This window comes from Dipodomys merriami, unplaced genomic scaffold (genome assembly GCF_024711535.1).
Source record: "Dipodomys merriami isolate MVZ:Mamm:240054 unplaced genomic scaffold, mDipMer1.0.p SCAF_1, whole genome shotgun sequence".
In the NCBI taxonomy this organism is placed as follows: Eukaryota; Metazoa; Chordata; class Mammalia; order Rodentia; family Heteromyidae; genus Dipodomys; species Dipodomys merriami.
The window spans coordinates 49,947,740-49,960,797 of record NW_027202270.1 but is presented as its reverse complement, the minus strand read 5'-3'; the positions used below and the strand labels follow the sequence as shown (position 1 = coordinate 49,960,797).

At 36.4% G+C, this 13,058-nt stretch overlaps 1 long non-coding RNA gene across 1 annotated transcript in view; it reads left to right on the top strand.

Annotated features, from left to right (window-relative positions):
• The window catches only part of LOC138835939 (uncharacterized), a 45,670-nt gene extending 32,869 nt beyond the window's left edge, over positions 1-12,801 (top strand). The window contains exons 3-4 of the long non-coding RNA XR_011374819.1: positions 10,602-10,743; positions 11,681-12,801. This is a non-coding gene — a long non-coding RNA (uncharacterized lncRNA). The remainder of the gene's footprint in view (positions 1-10,601; positions 10,744-11,680) is intronic.
• Positions 12,802-13,058: the final 257 nt, after the last annotated feature.

Here is a 13,058-nt window from a genome sequence, read left to right as displayed (position 1 = left end):
CCTATATCCGTACTTCACATGCTGGGATTATAGGTGTAAACTACCATTCCTGGTGAACATTTTTAAAGTAATATAGAACACTAAAACACTAGTCTATAAATTTTATTATTTTTAAGAATATATTTCTGGGCCAGGAATGGGTAGCTCATGCCTGTAATTCTAGCTATTCAGGAGACTAAGATCTGAGGATCTCAGTTCAAAGTCAGACTAGGCAGGAAAGTTAGTGAGACTCTTATTGTCAATTAATCACCAGAAAACCAGAAAAGGTATGGTTCAAAGTGGTAGACCACCAGACTTCATCAAAATAGCTGAGAGACAGAGCTCAAGTCCTGGGTTCAAGCCCCTCGACTCCCCCCACCCAAAAAAAAAGAGTATGTTTCTGGATATACTAATAAGAATGATAATTTTGGTTATTTTTTAAAAGAGCAAATTATATACAAGAATAGGGTGCTGGTGGCTTATACATGTAAACCACCTATTTAGAAAGCTGAGAACCAGAAGATTTCAGCTTCAAGCTTGTCTGGGCAGAAAAATTCCCAATACCCTTCCGCAATTCATAGCTGGGCACAGTGACATATGCCTGAAATCAAAGCTATGTGTGAGGTTGAGATTGTGAGGCTAGCAGTCCAAGGACAGCCCAGGCAGAAGCAAGACTGCTATACTGTCTCTATGGAGAGAAGCTAGGTTCAATCCCATCTGCCTGCCATCCCCACCATGTAAGTATGTCTAAAATGAAACAGATCAAAGTTCAGGTGCACATAGGTTAGAGAAGTAAGACTCTACCCTAAAAATAGCCAGTGAAAAACAGTGTGGAAGTTTGGGTGAGCAATATCTCAGCAGTTTTGGGGAGTATGTTTTAATGGACAAAAGCACAGAGAGAATAGCTTTATTTTAATGGGAAATGTCTGCTCCAAAGTATGAAAGAAGGTAGTAAAAATAAGTTTGAATGAATCTGCACGGTGTATGTGGTTTGCAGAAAGGGAATTTGAGTTGCTTTGGCTTAATGATAAGTATGAGAAAAAGTGTTGTAAAGCGTTACATTTTTTAGCAAATGTGTATAGGTCTGATGAATGCATCCATAAGATAATTTTTTTTAAGTAGGAGCTTGTGAATGATTCTCTGCCAGACATTACAGTTACGTACAACTACACCTTGGTTTACACTCTGTTAAAATTCCACAGTCTGAGAAACTTCTATTTGCTCTTAACAAGAAATAGTAAAAAGTTATTTTTCTGTGAAATCTGTTCAGAGAATAGGGATTTCATGTTTTACCTTACATTTTTGTTATTGTTTTTGAATTTAATTCTCCCTACATAGCCAAGACTAGCTTCATGATCTTTCTGCCTCTATTTCCTGAATGCTGGGATTAGACAACTTCCCACCTTATTAGTTCTTGATTATTTGTGCTGTGATTTGTTTTCTTGTCCATTAAAAAATTGGGGGGGATGTTGGACACAGAACTGAGGATACTTGGTCCTAGATAAGTATTTTACCACTGAACTATATTCCATCTCTCTCTGTTCCACAGGTAAACAATCAAAACCATTCATTCATCTCAGGAAGCTTAGACATTTTCTTAAATCAACAACTGTCTATTGGTAACTTTTGATTTTAACTTCCTATGATCAGAGTCTAAAAGGTAAAAATCATTATTTTTAATAGGCATATTTCTTTGTTGAGCTGGTACTACCTCTTGAAATCAGGACCATCATCTCTTGCTAAGCTTGCTTGTTCTTAGTTGGTGCTATACCCCTTGAGCCTTGGCTCTAACAGCTTTTTTGATGGTTAGAGATGAAGTTTTTTGGACGTTTCTGCATAGACTGGATTTGAATCCTGATCTACCAGATTATATCCTCTTAAATAGTTAGGATTACAAGTGTGAGTCACACCAGCACCCAGTTATAATGCTTTATTCAACTTTTGTTGTTGTTGATGTTTTGTTGGTATCAGAGTTTGAAGTCAGAGCCTTGTGTTCACTGGGTTGCTTGTTGGGCTGGCCTCTGCCATTTGAGCCATAACTGCAGCCTCATTTTTAATATATACTTTAAATTTAAATTGTTTTAGATTTTGGTAGGAGCATGGGCAACTTCATATTCTTTCCTTTTACTTCTTAAAAAGAGAAAGAAATATGTAATTTGAATTTGTTATAGTCCATATTTTTAAAATAGCTTCACACATCGGTTAAAAACTGCTTGTGATTAGTTTTCAAGTTAAAGAGAATCCCAACCTTACTAATTGTAGATATTTATTGCTATTTTTAGTGTTTTTAAGAAAAATATTTTATTATTTATATTTTATAAGAGGGCTCTGGTAATTCCAATTATAATACTGTCTCAATAACTTCTCTCCCTTAAGAGAGACTTTGGTCATATATATATATATATATACATATATACATATATATGTGTATCTATCTACCTATCTGTCCATATATATATATATGTGTGTGTGTATATATATATATATATATCAATATATATATCAAATGAAAGCATCTATCCCAGACATTCCAGTAGAGCACGTGGACACAGTTATGTACAGAAGGTGGTTTATAAGGAGGTTTATCAGAGGGGCCATCTCCCCCATAGTATTGGGAGTAATATAACACCTGTCCTTATCCAGGGGCATCCTTGTAACACTGGGCTAGAGGTGGGAGGAGAGAGAGAGCTATGTCTGGGGAGAGAATGGGAATGCCCACTTACCTGGAGAAACTGGTGGAAGCCCTGGGAAAAGCAGAGTGGAATATGTGTGTGTGTGTGTGTGTGTGTGTGTGTGTGTGTGTGTGTGTGTGTGCAGACACACACATATCTATCATATAAATAATTTTCATAAATAGTATTTTTTTTTTTTTTTGCCAGTCATGGGGCCTGAGCTCTGGGCCTGGGCGCTGTTCCTCAGCTCTTCAGCTCAAGGATAGCACTCTACCACTTGAGCCACAGCGCCACTTCTGGCTTTTTCTGCTTATGTGGTGCTGAGGAATCGAACCCAGGGCCTCATGCATGCAAGGCAAGCGCTCTACCACTGAGCCACCTTCCCAGCCCATCATAAATAGTATTTCAATAGAAGGTTTAGTTTTGACCTTTTCTGATATTGTTTCTTATCGTAGTATATTAACCAGAAAATGTCAGTCGTATCACCCAACTTGCTGTAAAACTACAAGCTTAGCTGGCTTGGTAGCTCATGCTTATAATCCTAACTACTTGGAAGGCTGAGAACAAAAAGACTATAATAGTCTGGTCTGGGTATAACGTACATCAGACCTTCATCTCAACCAATAAAAATCTGTGCCTGGTACTGTGCGCCTATAATCCCAGCTATGCAGGAAGCACAAATAAGAAAACTATGGCACAGGCTAGCTGGGTAAATAAATGTGAGATTCTGTTTGAAAAATAAAGGCAGACAAGAGTTGGGATGCGCCTCAAGTGGTAAGCACCTCTGCTCAGCAAAAGACGCTGAACAAATCTCAGTACTTACAAACAAACAAGCAAAACTACAGGCTAATAAGTCCCAGAGCCTGTGGAAAGGATTCTGTGGTAGACAGATGCCTAAAATGCGAGTTTCTCTCTATGATTTCCTTATAATCCAGAGGATAACAGCCCTGAAATTATATTACATCACAAAGGGGATTTTTGAAGATATAATTAAGGGTTCAAATTAGCTGACCTTAAAATAGAGAGAATATCCAGCAAGCCTGATTTTATCATAGAAGCTCTGTAAATGCAGAACGTTGCCTAGTATGCCTGAGGCCCAGGGTTCCATCTCTAGTGGTGTGTGTGTGTGTGTGTTTGTGTGTGTGTGTGTGTGTGTGTGTGCCGAACATTTTCTTCCATTCCCAGGAAAGAGAAAGTGAGACAGAAAGTCTTAAAAGAATTTAGGTTTGAGGATGGAGGACGAGTGAGAAAGAAAACTGGCAATGTCTAGAAACAGAAAATGGACCCCAGCTAACAGCCAGGAAGGATGTTTTCATCAAATTTTCCAGGAAGTTTTTGCAAAAGCTAATTTTTGGCTGGGGTTGTTCAGTAGGAGATGATTCTCTGTGTGCTGACCTTTGCAAGGAGGCTTATAGAGTTAATTAACACCTTGTGCTACACTCCTGTGTTGAGATAAAGTGAGATAAGCCTTCTTGTTTTTAATAGCAATCTTTGGGGATTTTATTGTTGTCATTGTATATTTATTGAACTTAAATGAACATCCGCTGAGCTAAACAAGTTTTTGAGATTTGAAATGGTCATTTTGTTGTTTCTACCTTTACAACTAGATTTAGCGTCCTGTTTCTGTCATTAATGAGTTAAATAGAGCCTTGACTCATATTTACTCTAAGCATGTGGTAGTCATGCTATTGAGTCTTTAAAGTTATATAGTATTAGATATATAATGAAATGTGGTTTAGCTTCCAAGCCTAACTTTTCAATTTTGTTGTGATCATATTTAACTTTGGGGTTTTACTTCACTTTAATGACTTTGTTTCTTTTCCTTTTTAAACCATTTACTTCTAAAATCTTAAAGGAAACATTCCCTTAGAATTTGATGACTTCCTTGTTTTTGGTTGCAGAGATTTCTGTAATGTTAAGTCATTAGAACAGATTCTCTAAGTCTTCAAGCTAATCATTACTTTACCTGAACATAAAACTTTACCAGATCTATTGCTTTATCTTTTATGATTTCCTTCCTTGTCTTAAACTTTCAACAATAATTTCCATTTAGTGAATTCACTACTAATGTCTGGCATTCACATATAACCATTTCTTCCATTAAATCATGTTTTAATAAGTTACCCAAAGTTTAAATATACAGAACACAGGAAGAACACTGAAATATATGTGTGTCCTATTTCACCTTAAGATTTCTTTCAGAATATTTTTATGTACATATTGAAACCATTTAAAGTAGTTCTACATTGCTTGAACACTTGTACCAAATTATATTCTGTCAAACGATATTTCAATTATGTTTACCTGTCATGTAGAGATAACCTTTATAAGTAAGATGGAAGAATGAGATTTGGTTAGTAGGTAAGCCTTCAAGAGTATTGATTTTCTCCAGTGAGTCTTTGACCACAACCTATAATTTAAGCAGTTGCTATAGGATCAGCTTAACTGCTTAGACAGGAAACTCTTCTTAATCAGATCCTGGCAAACAAAAACAACAACAGGATGTAACTTCATGTTTTTATTTCAAAGATAGCAATTAGATTTAAAAACAATTAGATTTAAAAGCAATTAGATAAAAGAATTTAAATTCTTTTATCACACAAGCCATGTGAAAATTAAGATATAGTTATAAAACTTATCAAACTAGTCTTCCACAATAAACATTGAGTTAAAGGAAACACCTACCTTAGATTGGATTAAAATAAGATGTTTTACATTGTTTTCAAGAAAAAAAAGATTCCATTTATTAATGGATATCCTGGTTCTTCTTACCCCGAAACCACATGATCATGTATCTTGTTGGTATTCTGCTAGGAAACACTTTGGGAATATCCGTTCCTGCTTTCCTAATTTGTGAACGAGATGATTAATGTGAAAGAAGTTCATCCTGAATTTCCTTGAAGCCATGGAAAAAAGGAGCTAGACTGACTGTGTATGCCATGGTTAAAAGATATAAATAATAGGCATATACATATAAAAGCCTCCTGATTATATCAACAGCCAACATTTTTATCATCCAAAAGGCTTGTATTTTTTTCTGTCTAGAGATCTTTTCTCAGAAGAGTGGACTCTGAGATTGGAGAAAGTTAACAGTTGATAATATAAAGAATGAAATAGTTTTATTTTGAGTGGGTCATATATTAATTCAGAACTGTATGGAGTTGTAGGATATAGTTATAGGATAGAAAATCCATTCATTATTACACAAATGTGCAAAGAATATGTAAATTTTATTTTTTTTGCAACTAGTAAAACCATACTGATAACTCAGCTAAATCATTGAATTGAGTGCAATAGAGCTCTAATTTCTGTTTTGCTGATTCAAGGTACATCCTAAAGTTTAGATCATTTCTTCATAGTGAATGGAACATGATTAGTGTTACATTCAGTTGATTAAAAAATAACCTCTTTACAAATGGGGAAGTGTCATATTAAGTGAAGTAAGCCAGACCCAAAGAAACATAGGTCTGATGCTTTCCCTTATTTGCAATAAATAGTATACATCTAGGATAATCTTAGCAGATGAGGAGAATAGCTCAATACCTATGTACATATGATCATATAAGATGATGCTAAGCAAAATAAACTCCAAGACATGGACACAAGAAGTTTTCCTTTGTTGTTTTTAATGTAATTTATGATTTCCTGTTTCTTTTATATGTTCTTCTCCCTATGGTATATACCCTGTTACCACTGTATTGGATTTTGGTACCCTGGTATTGTATATACGTTTTTGTGAATTAGGGAAGGGAAGGGGAACAACAGAATGGTGAGACAAAGGACAAGGGGGAAACCAAAGTAACAATGATATTTACAAGACAATATGTTGGAAATAATCTGTACAGCTCAGGGTGGGGGATTAGAGGGAGGAAATGTGAGAGAAAAATAAGGGGATGGGTAACAAGTTTGACAAGAAATATACTTATTACTTTACTTCTGTGATTGTAACCCCTCTGTACATCACCTTGACAATAAAAAATAAAATTTAAACAGATTTAAATACTCTAATTTTAGAACTAAAACAAATAAACTCTTTAGTAGGACTATTTATTCTGTGCCCTAGGTTCTTTGTAAAAGACATTTCCATGGAAAGCTTAACATTCTCGTTGGATGGATGGAAAATCAGTATGATTTTTGTGCTATTCTGTTTTTGGATATGCAACAATTGCTATCCACTAAGTTGTGGTCATTTTGGTTCAGTTATTCAGAATTGTTTCTCCTACTGTGCTCAGAAACAAAATCTCTGGCTAGGAAATGGTGGTTTGTTTGTCTTCATTAAGTGAGGCCCTCAGTTTTTTTTTCTTAATTACATTCTTTCTTGGTTGTTGCCAGCATTGAAGATCTTGCACTTATTCTGGGTGAGTATCCCATGGGTTCCCAGTTGTCCACCTAGAAATTCTTGATTAAAGCAGGACTCTGACCTCTTCATTGTAACTGCAGGGCAGGGGTGCAGCTTAACTGGAAAAGACTAGTAAGTAGATCCCCTCTTGAAATAGGCAAGAACTTCTTGAGGCCCTCGTATGCCTTGTAGCCTTTAGGTAACCATGAATCCTGGCCAAGGAGGATCTGCTAACCACTTCTCCCACTGCATCAACAATACTGTAACCTTTTCCTCTTTGCTCAATGTCATTTGGAGGCCAGTCTCATGGTTACCTATGGCTAGAGTAGACCACTTTTGACTGTCCTTTAAATTAACTAGAATTTCACCCTCCCATGATTTTAACCTTGTAGCTTCATCTAAAAGGTTTGTCTTTTTTTTTTTTCTTCTTTCCCATCATCACCTCTCCTGGAAGGAGAAAGCCTTTTTGTGTCCTTCCTTTCTCAAAGAACTTACTGATACCAGATCAAGGGTTTCCTCTTCTCGGTATTCTATTATAAAACCCTGCTGTTTAATTTACTGACATTGTTCTTAATATATCTTATGGGAGCTAAAGAAATTTGGAATTGTTTTTGGTGTTTTCAAATGAATTTTGATGTTGAAGCCTATTGACTGCCTGTGTACTAAAAAACTAGGTTTGGGTTTAAAAAATGTTTTATTTTCTCTTTTTTATAACTCAACTCTGTGGATATAACTATGGTGGAAGCAAATGAATACTTTGGAAATCACTTGACTGTTCTTTCATCCAGTAAAAATTCATATGATTGGGGCTGGGAAGGTGGCTCAGTGGTAGAGTGCTTGTATGAGGTCCTGGGTTTGATTCCTCAGCACCACATAAGCAGAAAAAGCTGGAAGTGGCACTGTGGCTCAAGTGGTAGAGCACTAGCCTTGAGCTGAAGAGCTAAGGGACAGCGCCAGTCCCAGAGTTCAGGCCCCACGACTGACAAACACCAAAAAAAATATAAATAATTCATATGCTTGACATAGTCTTAGGTGCTTCTGTGTTAGTGGTAAAAGCAAACAATAAACAAAACAATAGAGAAAGTACTAGGTGAGGAGAATGAAGCAGGGAAAGGCAATTGGAAATGGTGCAAGGAATTATGCTATTCTTAACTGGGAAAAGGCATCATTGAGAACATGGCTTTTAAGAAATATAAATATTGAATGTATTAATCATACAGTATCTAGGAGAAGACCATTTTAGGTGAAGAAAAAATCATTAGTAACTCCAAAGGCATACAAGTAGTAAGTACACCTTGTTGGAATAGGAGATGAGCTTAGACAGTATTAAAAGCTGCTTTGTACCAACTGTCCACTGAGCAAAACAGTAAGTCAGAGTGAAGGCTGACTTATGGCGCTGTTGATTGTTTCTTTCATGGTTTAGCTTTCACTCTCTCCATTCCTAAATCTTACCAACAGTGATCACAGTCCTAAATTATCTACTTTTACTTCATTAAGATTTCCTCAGAGGTTTGTATTCTCCATTACTGCAGAGTATTATCCTAAGTATCTAGAAGATTATCTGGCACATAACACATCATCCATATGTATGTGTTGATTTGAACAAAAATTGTTTCTCCAATTATTAGGTTAAGAATGAGAAGCTTGGAGCTTCAATACCCAAGTGGAACTATCGAAATGAAAGATTACCTCATAAGCCATAAATTAGACTACAGCGAGGTCAACTTGCATGGAAATAGGGAATAAGATGAAAGGCCTGTGTTCAGGAGGAATCCTGGTTGTGTCATTGCTGACCTGTAGGTTATGAACATTCTTTAACCTTTATATGCTGCAATTTCTTCATCTTTAAAATGAGAATAAAAGTGTAATTCAAAGACTCACTGTGAGGACTAAATGATTTACATATTAGAAATTACATATATACATATGGTATAATCATTTCAAATAGGTATGTATGTGTTAGTAATTATAATTATTATTGATTTCTACCATATGTAGATGGAGGCTCAGCATCAGATTAAAATGAGTCCATATTGACAGATTTTAAAGGAATCTAACTTAAGCATTCTCATTTTCTTATATTTTAATTGCTTTTAGTTACAAATAAAATTTAATAATCTCTTAAATAATATAGAAAAATACCATCTCATTGTCACAGCATAGCCAAAACTTTATTTTAGTTAAGTATGTTTATTTTCTTGTCAACAATATTAGTTTAGATTATGAATGTGCTAATTAATCAATGATAAGTGTTAAAAATTCATTATATTAGCTTATCCTTGGGCCCGAAAAGATACACACAGCATGAACTTATTTTGCTACTTTCAACTTATGGAAAAAATACCAAATCAAGTATCAGTATCCTGAAATGTTGTTATATGAAGCTGGTATTTTTCATGCCTAGGTCTCCATGTCTGGGGAAGAACCCAGTCACAACGTTCCTGAAGGGACCTAGCTTAGGCCTTATTATATAGTTGAAGAGCAATTTCAATTAGTTCTAATTAGAATAGGACTAATTAGAATTGCAGCCATATCCCACTTTCGTGAGTTTGGTGGTGTGATTTTCTTAAGAAATCCAAACATAATGTTTAAACTTACAGATGTCTCATTAGTATTTGGCAAATGGAGCTAATTTTCAGGAAAATAAATGTCCCCAAGATGGATGTTATACATTGAAAAGCTCTTCATTGGCCATAACAACACAAATTACAGTTATTTCAGTTACAGTTTAATTTGGAATTTATTTCAGTAGATTAGCAAATTCATCCAAGTTCTTCAAATTCTTATGACTTGGTATTATGTTCTAAGCAAATGATTTATTAAACACGCTGCTCAGAAGACACGATAATTTAGTTCAGGTGCTAATCTGTGTTTTACAAATTTGAAACTTACATGACATACTGAGTATGATTATGAAGTTAACAAAAATATAGTCATGAATAGAACACTAGCTGTAGTATAAAAAATTAATCTCAGCCTGGCCCTGGTGTCTCATGCCTGTAATCTTAGCTACTCAGGAGGCTCAGGTCTGAGAATTGTGGTTCAAAACCAGCCTGGGCAGGAAGTCTGTGAGACTTTAATCTCTAATAAACTAATCAGAAAAAGTCAAAAGTGGTGCTGTGGCTCAAGTGGTGGAGTGCTAGTCTGGAGCACAAGGAGGCTCAGGGAGAGCACCCAGTCCCAGAGTTCAAGTCTCAGGACCAGGGGGTAAAAAATAATCTCTTACTAGATGACCTTGGTTTAATTCTTACTTTTTAGTCTATAGATCATTTGGTTGTAGGAATGTGGGAGGAAATCTAACAGACATGACCCTGTTTCTTTCATTGGTATTTGTGCCAATGAACTCTAGAAAGCTAATAAGATTCAAAGACTAGCAGAGTACTTCCATAAATTAAGAGAAAAGAGATTCGGTAAGTCTTCTCCCTTTCCCTTCCCTCATTTCCCTCCCCTTCCCTTTTGTGCTTTTTGATCTCTTTCCTTTTGGTTTTTGCTTTTTGCCAGGACTGGGGCTTGAACTCATGGCCCCATGTTCTCACTTGGTTTCCTCTCACACTGATGGCTGGCACTCTACCATTTGCATTAAACCTCCACTTCTCATTTTATTTTTCTAGTTGATTGGAAAGAAGAGTTTCTCTAATTTGTCTGCCAGAACCAGCACTGAACTGCCATGCTCAGACCTCAGGCCCATGAATATCTAGGATTATGTCTGTGAGCCACTGATGCCCAGCTAAAAGTCCTACCAGTTTAATCCAGGTAACTACCAACCTGAGGATACATCAAGGAAGTCCTTTGCGATTACAAGGTTATTTTTGGAAATCAATTTTCCCCAACTTAGCATTCACTGTTTCTAGGTTAACTGTCATGAACTCATGGGATCATATAGTATACACATCACATGTAAGATATGATACATATATGGCATGTAATAAAATCCAAAAGATCTAGCATAAATGTATTTACAGTTATTTTGACTCTTGAAAGTGTGAATCCAGAGCTGGGAAGGTGGCTCAGTGGTAGAGTGCTTGCCTTGCATGCATGAGACTCTGGGTTCGATTCCTTTGCACCACATAAGCAGAAAAGGCCGGAAGTGGCACTGTGGTTCAAGTGGTAGAGTGCTAGCCTTGAGCTGAGGAGCTGAGGGACATCACCCAGGACCAGAGTTCAGGCCCCACAACTGGCAAAAAAAAAAAAAAGTGTGAATCCTTAATTACATTATTGTAGGTAAGAAAACATAGCATAATAAAGTTGTGCCTTTTCTCTTGAATGTCATAGGCACTGTAGCCACCCACAAAGTGAGTCAAAATACTGGGAGAAAACACATTTGATGTGGCTTTTTCCCCAGTCCTGGAGCTTGAACTCAGTGCTGGACAATGTCCTTGAGCTTCCTTTTGCTCAAGGCTAGCACTCTACCACTAGAGCCATAACATCACTTCCTGCTTTTTATGTTATTTGGTTTTCTGTTTATGTGGTACTGAGACTCAAACCCAGGGCTTCATGCATGCTAGGCAAGCGCTCTACCACTGAGCCACATTCCCAGCCCAACATTTGTTATTTAATTAATTTATTTATTTTGTTGGTTGTGGGGCTTGAACTCTGAGCTTGGGCACTATCCTCAGCTCTTCAACTCAGGGTGAGTGCTCTATTGCTTGAGCTACAATGCCACTTCCAACATTTGATTTTTTTTTTAAAGGAGTTTCTCAACCACCGGATGAATAAGTGGGCTAATGACTTAAAGAGAGACTTCTCTGAAGAGGAAATAAAAATGGCCAATAGACACATGAAGAAATGCTCAACTTCTCTAGCCATAAAAGAAATGCAAATCAAAGCAGCATTGAGATTCCACCTCACCCCAGTTAGAATGGGTATAATCAAGAACTCTGATAACAACAGATGCTGGAGGGGGCATGGCCAAAAGGGATCCCTACTGCATTGCTGGTGGCTATGTAAACTTGTTCAACCACTTTGGAAAGCAGTATGAAGTTCCTCAAAAGACTCCACATAGAGCTCCCCTATGACCCAGCAATTCCACTTTTGGGCATTTACCCAAACAATCACAAACAAGGCCATAAATCTAAAGCTACCAGCACAACTATGTTTATCACAGCAATATTCACCATAGCTAAGATAAGGAACAAACCCAGATGACACTCAGTAGATGAATGGACCAAGAAAATGTGATATATATGAATTCTATGCCTCCATCAGAAAGAATAACATTGCCCCATTTGTTGGGAAATGGAAAGACTTGGAAAAATTATATTAAGTAAAGTAAGCCAGACTCAAAGAAACATAGGTCCCATGGTTTCCCTTATCTGCAATAACTAGTATATGTCTAGGACAAGCAAGCAGAAGAAGTCAAAAGCTATATATATATTACCATATAACCTGATGCTAAGTGAAATGAACTCTAAGGTAGGGACACAAGAGGTTTTATCTTTGTTGCTGTTCTTCTTAATACCCTTATAATGTACTATGTTAATTTTGTTTCTTTTGTACATTCTTCCCCCATGGTACAATCCCTGTTGTCACTGTATTTGATTCTGGTGCCCTGCATCTTGTATATACATTTTTTCTAATTTAGGGAGGGGAAAGGAAATAACAAAATGCCGAAATAAGGATACAGGATGACCTACTGTAACAATGAGATGTACAAAACAGTATGTTAAAAATGAACTTTGCAGCTTTGCTGGGCAGGGGAGGGAGAAGGGAGGGAGAATTTGGGGAGGAGGAAAGGGATGGTAGAGGAAATATGAAGAAGAGTGTAACAATGCTTGATTGGAAATGGACTCATTACCTTGCTCATGTAACTGTAACCCCTCTGTATAGTATCTTTACAATAAAAATATACATTAAAAAAGAAAGAGAAAAAAGGAATTTCTGTGGCTGAAAGTAAATAATTATTTTACATGAAATAATCCTAAATGATCACTGATAAAAATTATATCTATATAAAAACTTACATTAAAATCATTTTCAATGTAATTCTCCAAAGAGAAGATTCTGGAGTTTAATTGTTCTGGCCTGCCACCTTGAGACTACATTTAGGTAATTTGAAGCTACTTAAAATG